Below are 8,758 nucleotides of genomic sequence, written 5' to 3' on the forward strand. Positions count from 1 at the left end.
TCTACCAGTGCCGTCAAGTTCTCAAGATCTATGGCCAGGTGGTCTATTTTGTATGCATTATTCACAGTCCCCCACCAGGGGAGGATGCCACTGATTCCTTTCTCCCCTGGTGACACTCTCGTAGTGGATCGCCGTGCTCTGTGTGGTAAGTAATAGTAAGCATAGTGGGTGTGAAAATGAGTGATGGTGGGTAGAAGGTTCACAGATGTTATCAGCTTAGCAAGGTAGCAGGTGCCACACCACCCCGGTCTGAGGGATTGATAAACATGTTGTCCACATACCCACACGTGCTCTCTTAGGGATCCAAATCCATCCTCCGTAGGCATCAGGACGATGGGATTGTCACTTCCTGGGCGGTGTAAGCTGGTGGTGTCAGTCAGATTCAGCTGAGCGATGTATGGCTGAGGTCCCCTGCAATCGCTTCGGCCTCCCTTGTTCCACCTGGTGCCGCATGTTGTAGTGACAATCTGTTTGCATGCTGAAGTCCCCAGGAAGTGATCTCTAGACGTGTAGCACTGTCTGAGGAATCCAACCATAGTCCGTCACCCTTCCATCGCCCGTGGAATTTCTAGGTGTGCTCAGAGAAATTCCACCATGGGACTTCCACTCCGCTCCAATACCTCTTGAATGCAAAAGGGGAGGAAGGTTCGGTTCACTCACTGATCTCGATCTCACTTGTCTGGTGATTGGCTGCTGGCCCCGGCTCAGGTACTCGTTTGCAGTGGGTGGCGTGGATCCATGTAGCTCTTTCCGCCACCTTTACAGCTGTTGCAGTGGTGAGCAATATCTGGTAGGGACCATTCCACCTGTACATCAGAACAATGGGCAGTGTATTTGTCCAGGGCAACCCTGTCTCATCACAACACTTAGCAAGGTTGTTTTTCAGAGAACTGTTCTCCCTCTCCACGGCTCCTGTGCTGGCTGGGTGATAAGCACAATGATGTTTTAAATCAATACCAAGATACTCTCCTACACTCTTCAATGCTGCGCTCATGAAAGGTGTACCATTATCACTGGAGAGCTTATCTGGAATACCCCAGCGGGGGACGATATCCCATATAAGACTCTTTGCTACTGCTGCTGAATCCTGTTTGGCTGTTGGGATGGCGTCTACCCATTTAGAGAACATGTCAACAATGACAAACAATATTTCTTTCCCTCACTGGGTGTCAGCTCAATGAAACATCTGCATTTTTTGCAAAATTAAATTTTTGAGAGAAGTTATTAAATCCCTTTCGTAGAAAAGGTTTCAGTCGTAGTCATCTGGACACTGTTATCAGAATCAAGACATTTCGGCTCCCATCTGGAAGTCATTCTCAATTGTGAAAAAATTGGACGGGAACTGGAAATTTAAGCTACTCTGTGTTACATAAGCCCTGCCCTCAGGAAGGAATCTGCCTGAGTATCTGTTAATAGCTAGTTTCACCTGAAACTGACCTAATGGTTCCAAGATGGCCCAGTAATCAGTAATCAGGCCTATTGTTTTCTGGCTGCATCTACTTCATCACTGTTAAGTACCTGATTAGCATGTGATTGGTGTGACCAAGGTGATAATACACTCTGATAGACTTTGGGCAGATTAAATCTCAGACCACCATTTCTGTTCAAAGAGGGGTTCTCTTTTTTCACAAAAATGGCTTCCTTGACGCCCCGTCCAATTTTTTCACAATTGAGAATGACTTCCAGATGGGAGCCGAAACGCCTTGATTCTGAAAACAGTGTCCAGATGACTACGACTGAAACCTTTTCTACGATAGAACACTCCTGGACGAATGAGGGACTACACCGTATTAAATCCCTTTGCGAACCAGCATCTGTTCCGCTCCAGCACCATGCTCCCCTTTGAACACAGCATAATCATGGAACAGATACTTCGGTAAGCATGGTCTGCCAATTGGTCCATACCACACTTTGTGATAGTGCAGCCTGCCTTTCACCACACTGCTTTTTACTCTGCCATTGCTCTTGTCTGCAGTTCCTGTAGATCAGCTGTAGATGTCAGAGGTTCATTAGTTAACGCAACACATTGAGTGGTCAGTGTTTGTTTGGCAGCAGCTTTTGCTGCCTTATCCGCTCTGGCATTCCCCTGTGAGATAGGATCAAGGTTGTTAGTGTGTGCTCCACATTTACAAATGGCAATCTGTTTAGGCAACAGCACAGCATCCAAGAGTTCAGCAACCAGTGTGTGATGTGCAATGTGTTTGCCTGTGGATGTAAGGAAGTTTCTGTTTGCCCAGAGTTTTCCAAAGTCATGCGTTACTCCCCATGCATATCTGCTATCTGTGAAAATGTTCAGTTTGGTCATTAGCACATTTACATGCTTCAGTTAACCCAACTAACGCTGCAGCCTGTGCTGAGTAATTTGATGGGAGTTGTTTAGCCAGAATTCTTTCATACAATGTTGTCACTGCAAACCCTGCAAAATTTTTGCCAGTTGCTGGATCTCATGATGCTGAACCGTCAAACAGCTCCAGCTCTGGACTGATCATTGATGTTTCCTGCAGATCTGGTCTGGGGGATCAAGTCTCTGTTATCTGTTATCACTGCCACACAATCATGAGGTTCAGCATCTGCCGCTGTAGAGAGGAGAGTTGCTGGGTTAAGCACTGTACATCTCTTAACAGTGATATTAGACATTTCAAGCAATATGGTGTTGTATCAACCACCTGGCTGTTGAGAGATAGCATGTGGAACCAACAGTGTCAGATCAGCATAACCCACAATGTCACGTGAGGCTATAACAGCTTTCTCTGCAGCCGCCACAGCCTTCAGACACTTTTGCAGCCCAGCTGCTACCGAGTCAAGCTTGCTGGAAAAATAGCCCACTGGTCTCAGTCTCCCCCCATGTTCTTGTAGTAGCACATAAGTCAGGAACCCACCCGTCTCGTCAACAGTCTGTGTGAAAGGTATGTTACTGTCAAGGAGACCTTTGGGATGAGCTGAATTGCCTGGGTTCTTTTGGGTGATAGGGACTTCCCTTCAGCTGAGATCACATGACCCAGGAATGTGACCTTTTCAGACACAAACTGCAGCTTGGACAAGCTAGCTTTGTGGCCATTTTCTGCAAGGTGATTGAGCAGAGCTAGTGTGTCTTTTACACAAGCTTCTCTTGTTTTTGAACAGATCATAAGGTCATCTACAAATTGTAGGAGCACACTTCCTTCTGTCAATTTTAACGTTTCCTAAAATTTTTTAACGCATCCTTAAAGATTCCAGGACTCTCCGAATACCCTTGGATGAGTCTGGTGAATGTAAAACTCTTACCTTCAAAAGAGAACACAAGCCAATACTGGCTGTCAGGATCCACTGGGATGCTGAAAAAAGCATTAGCCAGGTCAACAACTGAAAACTACTTACTCCCAGGTGGCACCTGTGAGAGCATTGTGTGTGGGTTGGGAACATTGGGTGCTCATGCATGTACTGCTGCATTTACTGCCTGCAAGTCTTGCACGAACCTCCAATGTTGTGGTTCTCTGGCGTCCTGGAGTTTTCGTACGGGGAAAATAGGTGTCCGGACTGGAGATCTTGTGCATGGAATAATCACTCCTGCTTTCAAAAGAGAATCAAACACCGATTTAATACCGTCAACAGCTTCCTTCTTCAAAGGATATTGATTCTGACATGGCCTGTATGAAGATTTTGGTGTGATTACTACAGGCTCAGCACCTTTGAGTAATCCTACATCATACTTGTGTTGTGTCCACAACACTAGTATTTCACAAAAATGTTTTTGTCATGACTGATTTCATCATCTGATGTTACCAAACTGGCCCTTAAAAACTCTGAATCTGGAATGAGCTCAATGCTTCTTACCCCTGTTGCTATATCTGAAAATCTTTTCCACAATACCTGAAGTTAGTTGTGAAAATCCACACCTGAGTTTGATGTCTTTACCCCACCAGCAGCTTCCTCACAACGTCTGGTCCAAGGGCCCAAGCATTCCCATGTATCCTGCTTTGCTTTGACCAGGGGGACATGAGGATATGTGTTAGGGACCTGAAACAAAGCTTTACAAAGTGGATCATTGAAAGCTACTGAGACTTTTATAATTTTTGCATTTTTTATCATTCCAGTACAAGCAGGTCAGCTTTAGTGTGTTTCTCTCTTTGTCTTGTCTGAACCATGTGTCCTCGAAATGTGTATCAACCCCAAGATGTACATGTGATGTGCAGTGTAACTCTTGTGGTTCCTTGATGTCTATTCGTGTATAGTTGTCTGTAAAGAGAGCTTTGACTTCGGTGATCAAAGTGTTATTTACAGAGCCAGCAGCTGTGTGAGTAGGGAGATCAGCTCCCTGCTACTGTGTTTCACATATTGTGATGCAGTGTCAGAAATTCTGGCTACAATGATGCCTTCGGGGAGTGGAAATAAGGATAATTCCTAATCTTATCATCATATGTCCTCTGATAATATTGATCAGGCATGAATAAATGTTTAAAGTGTTTCTCAATTTCTTCACTGCATGACAATGGTGTGGTATACCTTTCCACCAGGGGTGTTCCTGAAACTCCTACTGTCCTCACAAATCTGACGCTCTTTTCTGGAAGGACTGCAAACTCTGACTCTGATGACAGAATCAGTCGCACCGGAATCTACAAGAAAAACAATATCTTTTCCAGCAATGTGTGTTCAGGCATGCGTTTGTATTTATCATGTGTATATTCGGTGTATATCTCTGCTGGGGCTTTGTCATCAGTGGCTTGTATGTGCTCAAGATAAGAAATAGCCTCACTTATCAATGTCTGTGTGTGTGGCTGTGTGTCGTGTGTTCACATGCTCTTTTGTGTCAGTGTGGGTGCTCTTACATGCCTGATGTGAAGAACGCTCTGTCGTCTCCAGTTCAGTGTTAAAGCCAGCCCCTTCCCGACCTGGCTTTAACACTATGTCTAGTCAGTCAGCCTGATCGTGATTCTTGGGGAAATCTTTTGCCCAATGTCCCATTTTGCCGCATTTGAAACAAGCGTCACTTCTTCCTCTCCCCCTTCGTCCACATCCTCGTCTGCCTTGGTCCCGGCCTCTGTTCTGATTCTCGTACAGCCTCATCTGTCCGTCAACTGCGTACTTTTCTTCCTTTGCTCATCTTTGAGGACTTTTTCTGCATCGATAGCGTGTCTCTCTATGGTCTCCAGGTTACCATACTCCCAGGTCACACAGTCACGTTTCACCATGTCCGCAATCTCAGGGTGGATGCCATTCATGAAACGGTCTAAAGAGAGTCTTTATTTTGTCACAGAGGTCAGTGATGGCCTGCTTATACGGTATGTTATCAGCATGGTCCCACTCTGTCTGTTTCAGCCTTATATCCCCCCAAGCCAGGTTGTGCCCATCTGAGTTCCTAACAGTCTCTGTATCTCGATGGTGGTGGGTCTGAACTGTTGGCAGTATGCCAGCACAATGCCTCAAATGTCTTTGAGGCATTGTGCAGCTTCTTTCAGGTCAGCATATGTCCATGGTCTGAAAATCAGTTGTGAGTTCCATCTCCTGCTGCCACCTCCATCATTGGTGTAATCACTTTCAAGGAGGTGCAGGAGTTTGATCTGGGCCAGAATTCTTTGTTGCTTCAAGTGCGATGAGGGCTGGAAAGGCGACTGGGGGTGATTGGGCCACCCCAATGTGATTTGCAGGCCTCTTTGGGTGTTGGAGGTGCGGGAATGAATGATCCGTCCTCCCGTTGCCTCATCCGGGTATATTGAGGATGCAGTTGGTGGCTGTGCCTCTGCTGGTGCTGCTGCTGTAGCTGCTGCTGCTCGTTGTTGAGGCTGACTTCCTTTGATGGGGGCCGAGTCCAGGTCCAGATCCAGCTTGGTACACTGTGGGACATACTGAGACACAGAAGTGTTTGACTGATCTGTCCCTGCCTTATTTATTTTTTTATCCCTGATATGGGCTTCATGTTCAGGGCTCCAACAAGCATAAGCCTTCCAGTCTGCTTTAAATTGCTTATTTTTCTTTTGAGTGACCTGTTCTTTCTCTACTAATTTGCCTTTTAATATCTCTATCTGTCTGAGAGAGAAACTGCCGGTTGATGGAAAACCAAATTCTTTTACCCAGATGTCCAGCTGGTCAATACTTTGCTTACCATAATTGGTAATCATGTAGTTTATATTAGGGGATTTCAACATAGGTGATAGCAGGTTTGATCTTTCATTCTCAGAAGTTTTGCTATTTATTCTTTAACCCGGATTCCAACTATAATAACTTTGTTTGATGTTTTAAATGGCCTCTTTGTGCTTTTTCATATTTTGGCTGGATTCTTAGGAGCGCTTCTGCCACAATTAAGAGGAAAGAAAAAAAGGACCTTGAAGCTGGCTGCTAGGGGAAAGACAGTTAGATAGTTTACAGACTTACTTGAGAACCAAAAAAAAAAATAATAATAATAATATTAACCCTTCAATGCCTGTAAGAGCGGCCTGTTTTATTGCCTTCCCAGATCATCCGTTTGGCATTCAGTTTTTTAATTATATATTTTATATAATTTTATTTTTTGTTTTGTTTTTCATCTATTTATTTTTCCTTTCACACATTCACTCCTCTTTTTTAAAGATGAGTTCCAAACTACGAAGCTTTAAATAACCCAATAGGGAATCCAATGAGTGTGTAGAAAAGAATTGCAGAAACGAACCAGTCTGTAAGAAACACCCTGTCCAACAGTGAAGATTTTGGCCAAATACTGCAATGATTCACACAGCGGTCCCAGACCTGCCCGGCTGACACGTCACTCACACCCCTCATGGTAGCGAGAATCGGTATACCCTGGGCCCCCTTGAATAAACTCACCAGAAAGATAGTGCTGCCACAGCCACTAGGTTCACTGGATCACAGCGGTGAGCGAGCCTCGGACACTCAGGGCAGCAGTCCCCCTCGTCTCCACCCTTCCTCCAAACTCTAGCCGTGCACGGTCTTAACCTGCCGCTCCGAGCGCCCAAGTCCTCTCACACAAGTGAAAATGCAGAAAATTGTAGAGCCAATTTCTTCGGAATAAAGAAACACTCAAGGCAATCACTTGTCTTTCTGTAGGTTTACTTCAAGCGTCTGCAGACGGACTCACAGCAGCAAAAACATGGAATTTATTGTTGGTCGTTGTTCCACTATTGTATACATTGACATTTAATAAAAAAATTATTTTGTAGCCTAAAGCTGTTCTTTAATGTAAGGTACTGTATGGAGTTTTTTACATTAATTAAATGTTTTTATTGCCACATGGCTAATGTGTGAATGGATTGTAATGTAACTTAAACAAAAAAAAAAAACTTAAAACCTTCCCCAACTTTCGCGGTTGCCTAGCATTTTCCCGATAGACCACCATTATGCGCCAGGTGAGCAATTCTTACTGGACTGAAGAGCTGCCATCTTTGGGTCTGGTATCCAGATCTTATGATACATCCATGTCTACAAACAGCCGATCAGAGCTGCTAATGTAGTGTATGTGCTAAGCCTCATAAAAAATGTGTATTGTATGTTTTCACACTGTTGCGATGGTGTTCAGTGAGCACAATACTACTCTGAAAAGTAGGCTAACTGCAAAATGTTGCCCTGAGGCAACAAAGAGAGAACCCCACATATATACAAGACATTCATGGACTAGAGCAGAAAATATGGAACTGTTGCGATGCTACTATACAAGCAACCCCAGTGAAAGGGGTTATATGCAGAGGCTATGGGATATACGGATGCTTATATCCAATACCTACACTGACAAAGAAACAACTCATTGCTCAGTGTTCTAACATTGGCAATAGCGGTAACTGCTATCACAACTAGAGATTGATGAGGTACAACAGACATGCTATGGCAAGGAGGAGCCGGGATGACAGATCAGGGGGAGATATCATCATCATCATCATTCCCACACTCCGAGATTGGGTACCAAGCCCAATAACAAGCCCTTACGGCACAGATTCACATAACACAAGGGCGACTGACCTGAGATTGAATATCATGACCAAGCTGGACACCTGGCACCCCAAATTACAACGATCACGATTACCAAGGCTAAGTGAAAAAGTCACTTCCTCTGAAAGTCTGCCAGAAGATGTGAATGAAGCACTACATACTATCTCTACTGAGACCAGTGAGCTGATATACACCACAGCAACAGTGATCCTAGAGATGCTTGGCTATACGATGAACACCATAAGCCACAGAGAGCACATGGAGGAGGAGGCTAGAAGCAAAGATCAAGGCAAAACAGAGAGAAGTTAGTCAGCTCTCAGAGTTACAGAAAGTTGCAAGGAAGAAAGGGCTACCTAATCTACCTGAGGCACTGGAGACTGCCAAACAAAGATTCACAGCACTGGCTACCTGTCTGAAGAGATACACAGGAGAAGCAGAAGCCAGGAGAATAAACCGCATGTTCTCCACCGAACCATCCAAAGTGTACTTGCAGTGGCAGGGTAATAACGCAAGAACAGATCCACCCAGGGCTGAGACGGAACAGTACTGGAAGAACATATGGGAGAAGGAGGCATCACATAACACCAATGTTCAGTGGCTAGTGGAAGTATCTAACTGCACTCCATGAACACCTGGCAGCACAAATGAACCAACTGCCACCCAGAATGGTTAACCCAAGGACGGACAGTCCTGATCATGAAAGATCCCCAGAACGGCACGATTCCAACTACCGGTCAATAACCTGCCTCTGCACAACATGGAAGCTCCTGTCAGGCATCATAGCTTATAAGATGAGTAGGCACATGGCTCAATACATGGACAGAGCCCATAAGGTAATTGGTAGAAATACTGGTCGATAGAGCAG

This window comes from Siniperca chuatsi, linkage group LG8 (assembly GCF_020085105.1).
Source record: "Siniperca chuatsi isolate FFG_IHB_CAS linkage group LG8, ASM2008510v1, whole genome shotgun sequence".
Classification (NCBI taxonomy): Eukaryota; Metazoa; Chordata; class Actinopteri; order Centrarchiformes; family Sinipercidae; genus Siniperca; species Siniperca chuatsi.